Source organism: Oratosquilla oratoria, chromosome 38 (assembly GCF_046742065.1).
Source record: "Oratosquilla oratoria isolate Oo_2021 chromosome 38, ASM4674206v1, whole genome shotgun sequence".
NCBI lineage: Eukaryota > Metazoa > Arthropoda > Malacostraca > Stomatopoda > Squillidae > Oratosquilla > Oratosquilla oratoria.
In genome coordinates, this window is record NC_134814.1 from 29,858,708 (window position 1) to 29,863,707 (window position 5,000).

Genomic DNA, 5,000 nt, shown 5'->3' on the forward strand with positions numbered 1-5,000 from the left:
TAGATTTCCAGTCCTATCTCAGACTCTGGCACTGTTATTTCTAGACCAGTATCTTTATCTCTATTCGCTCAATATGAGTATCTTAGCGGTGTCTGCCATCATATTGTGGCCTGAGTATTTATCACTCTTTCTTGAACTGGGCCAGTCTTGACCTGTTTCAGTTAATGCTATTCCTTTATTGCATTAACCAGCATATTTCCACTTCGTTTCAGTTAGTATCTATTCCATCCTATGTTTACCAGTATCCTGTTTCCATTTTTTCACATGCGGAGCCAACAACGAGAACCTGCTATTAGTGGTCATATAAGACAGAGGTCGGAGAGAATTATCCTCACCTTCATCTAGACAATGCCAAACATATCTCTATATCAACTTCGACTATACTTGGTCAATCTTTTTATATCAGGAAACCTGACAATGTTTCCCTCCAACTCCTATATGCTGGAGACATGGCAATACTTCCACATCTATAAAGTAATCCATAGTTTCTTCCCAGAGAATAGGGACAAGAACAATTGACAGCCACTGTACGGATGGTTTTCAGTCCACGGAATTTGATACAAATGCTATTATTGCTTATTTATTTATGCTTGTCAATCCTACTGTAGCTAACAACTTCCATCCAGTTTTATTTTTTATCTTTTTCTGCTACATACATTACCACATTTTTTTTCTTCGCCCGATCTCTTCACGTGTCAACACTATCACCTTCCTCTCACACACCTTTTCTTATTATTGATCGTTATGGAGAGCATTATACCTCTAGGCTGCTCTGTAAAATCTACCATCTTCATTTTCTGCACCAAAATTTAGCAGGACTACCTCATGTCATCCCAACACTCCAGTAATCCTTCTCTTTCTTCCATTTGTTTTATCTAATTACTTTTATTATTGTTTATTTCTTCACATAATACTTACTTCATTTATCTATATTCACTGATTTATATATCTACTTATAGATTTAAAAACGTACTTATTAATTTCTGCATATTTATTTGCTTGTTTTCATTGATTTATTCATTTGTATAATACAAGCAGCGGCTTCGCCGCACCTGGCTACGCCAGGTTCCTTGGCCTGCGGCGCTTGCTCGCTTTGCTCACATATATGCGTCAGGGGCTCCCTGAGCATTGTCGGGGGGCCCCAGAGGATCAGTGGGAGCTCCCAGAGGAGCCGCCGTGCCCCCAGAGGAGGCGCAGGGCCACCAGAGGAGCCGCAGGGGGCCCCAGAGGAACCACGGGGGCCCCAAGGGAACCACGGGGTCCCACAAAGGAGCCATCCCATGAATTCATGGCCTTTCGTTATAAATTATAGATTTCGATATAATGTAGTCTGCGCTTCTTCACCGTTTCGTCTCTTGGCATCGTAACGGTGGTCGATATTGTATAGTCACCACTGAGGTAATTTTAGAATCATTTTGAAAGAGAAATGCAACTAAAAATTCCTGTAATCAGACTTTGCGCTGTTTTTAACGAACTTCTTATATCCTGAGAAGTAATGCCGCATACGCCTCTCAATCCTCATCGTCTAAGTATTAAAAAAAAAAAAAAAAATGAAAAAAAATGAAAAAAAAGAAAAGAAAAAAATCCTCGGTCACGGTGGTATTTTGGTAACGCTCTGCGACGTCACAGCAACGGGGACAACTGATTGGCTGAGAGTTGTGACGTCACGGCAACGGAGACGACTGATTGGCCGAGAGTGGTGACATCACGGCAACGACTCTCAATCCTCATCGTTCTCAGCCAATCAGTTGTCTGGTTTGCCGTGACGTCGCCACTCTCGGCCAATCAGTAGTCTCCGTTGCTGTGACGTCACTACTTTCGGCCAATCAATTGTCCCCGTTGCCGTGACGTCACGCCAGCCACGGCTTCGCCGTGGGTGCTTGGCCCTATAGGGGTGTCGTCTTTTGGTAATGGGTTCGCCCAACAAAGGCAAAAAAAATCGCTTGATTTCTCTGTTTTATTGGGTCTTTATTTTTGTATGTTATTTAATTTGTTTATTTATTCATATATATATATATATATATATATATATATATATATGTGTGTATATATATATATATATATAAATATATATATATATACATATATATATCAAGGCTTTTTCCCCCTTACAAGGGAGATAGCCAAAAAGAAAAAGGCATAAAATCATTCCCACCCATTCCATCCCTGAATACACTCCACACCCCTCCACCCTCCCTCTCATCTTAGTACCTCCTGGATGACGGGTCATCCCAACACCTTGTCCACTGCCCTGGGTCAGAAGCAGTGTCGCAAGACACAGTACATCCACAGCAAGGCCGCTTCATTAAATCGGCGACACCCCCTCTCCGTCCCCCCATGCACAAAGGAGAGGACGGAGAGAAATCCCTTCGGGCTGCGTCAAAATTTGCTCACACATACTACCTCACCCCACATCCCCCCGCCCATTCCACCTCATGGATCACAACATCATCCATATACAACCATTCTCCATTCACCCCTGTCTTCTGTCCTCTCCCGTCCTTCCTCAACAGACATTCCCCTCTTCCCCAAAGCCCCCTTCATCCCATCCATTCACCTCATCCTAGGACGTCCCTTCATGTTCACTCCCTCCACATCTGCCTTCCATACCTCTTTTACTAGTCTTTCTTCACTCATTCTTTCCATGTGTCCAAACCATCCTAATATTCTTTTATCAACCCTATCTCCCAACCCCATTTCCACCCCTGTTCTCCTTCTCATCTCCTCATTTATCACTCTATCTAGCCTAGTAACACCCATCATACTTCTTAGATACCTCATCTTAAACACATTCAAACTCCTTCTCTCTTCCTCTCTTATGTTCCATGTTTCTGCCCCATAAAGTGCTGTTGGCACAATCACTCCTTCATATAGTCTCCTCTTAGCATCCATTCCTAAATGTCTATTCCTCATTACACTCTTTAATCCACCAAGGCATTTACTCGCTTCTCTCCATCTACATTCTACCTCTACTTTCACTCCACCTTTTCCTGCCACATTTACACCCAAGTATCTAAAACTATCCACTTCCTCCAGTCGCTCTCCCTTAATGTTCACTTCCAGTCTACTGCCACTTTCACCCCTTGTACATCTCATCGCCTCACTTTTCCCCACATTTATCTTTAGCTTTCTTCTATCACACACTCTCCAAATCTCTGCCACCAACTTCCTCAATCTCTCCTCCGATCCTGCCACAAGCGCAATGTGGTCCGCAAACAACAGCTGGCTCACCTCCCACTTTTCTCCATTTTCTTTAACCATCTCCAATCTCTTGCTCATCTCTCGCACCACCCCATTCATGTATAAGCTGAACAGCCAGGGAGACATAACGCATCCTTGACGAAGTCCCACCTTTACCTCGAACCACTCACTCTCTCCGTTTCCAATCCTGACACAAGCTCTACTACTCTCATAAAAACTCTTGACAGCTCCCAGAAGATTTCCTCCTATCCCGTATATCTGCATAACCTCCCACAGTGCCTTTCTGTTTACCCTATCATAAGCCTTTTCCAGATCCATAAAAGCCCAAAAAACATCCTTCCCCTTTCCTATAGCTTTCTCACATATCTGTCTTACCACAAAGATCTGATCTACACAACCTCTACCTGCTCTAAATCCACACTATTCCTCACCAATTACCCCCTTTGTCCCTCTCCTAATCCTCTCAATCAAAATCCTCCCATAAGCCTTCCCAACTACACTTAACAAGCTAATCCCTCTGAAACTACTACATTCACACTTGTCCCCTTTTCCCTTGTAAAGAGGAACTATACATGCACTCCTCCAGTCTCCTTCACTCTACCCTCTATCCAGCAAACATTAAATAACCTCACCAGCCAGTCCACCATTACTGTACCTCCCTTCTTCAGACACTCCGCATGGTATCCATCCAGACCAATTTGCCTTACCTGTTTTCATCATCTTAACAACTGCCTTCACCTCATCCTTCCTTATTTCTCCTCCATTCTCCTCACTCATCACTCTCATTATCTTCGCATTTCCCACTGCAGCTATCTTTCCCTCCCTATACTCCTTCACATTTAGCAACTCCCTAAAATATTCTGCCCATCTTCCCCCTACTGCCTTCTCTTCCATTATCATCTCTCTATCTGCACCTTTTACCTTTTCTTCTCTACTTGATTCGCCTCCTCTTCCTCTCTTAATTTCTTTCCAAAACATCTTTTTATTACTTTCAAAATTTTCTGTCATACTCTTACCCCATTTCACATCTGCTCTCCTCTTTGCCTCCTTTACCTTTTGTTTTAATTCTCTATTTTTTCTTTGTACCTCTCATATGACTCCCTCGTCCTATTTTGTAACCAATCTGTGAAAGCTCGCTTCTTCTCTTCTACAACCTTCTTTGTTTCCTCATCCCACCATTCACTACCCTTTCTTCTATTTCCCCCTGTCCTTCTTGTTCCACACATCATCCTTGCACACTTTGTGACTCCCTCCTTGAACCATCCCCATTTCTCCTCCACACCTAGCTCTACTCTATCCTTTACTCCCTCCAACTCCTCCTTCAGCTTCTTTTCATACTCCTTCTCCTTTTCCCTTTTCATTCAAAGAGTTCACTCTAAGCACCTCCCTACCTTTTGTCCCTTTTCTCTTTCTCCATCTATCCTCCACTCTCAATTTACCTTCCACCAAAAAATGATCTGATATTCCCCCACCCTCTCCCCTTAGCACATGTACATCCTTAACTCTTCTTATCATAATCCTATTTACCACTACATAATCCATTAGCACTCTATCTACCATCCTTCCCTCCACCACCCTCTTCCATGTGTACTTATGGTTGACTTTCTTCCAAAACACTGTATTTGCTATCATCAACTCTCTCTCTAGACACATTTCCACCATCAACTCTCCAATACGATTCTTTCCTGGAACTCCACATTTCCCAACCACTCCATCGATTGGACCATTTCCCACCCTAGCATTAAGGTCTCCCAGTACTATTACATTGACATTTCTTCCTAAATCCTCTATGTACTCCA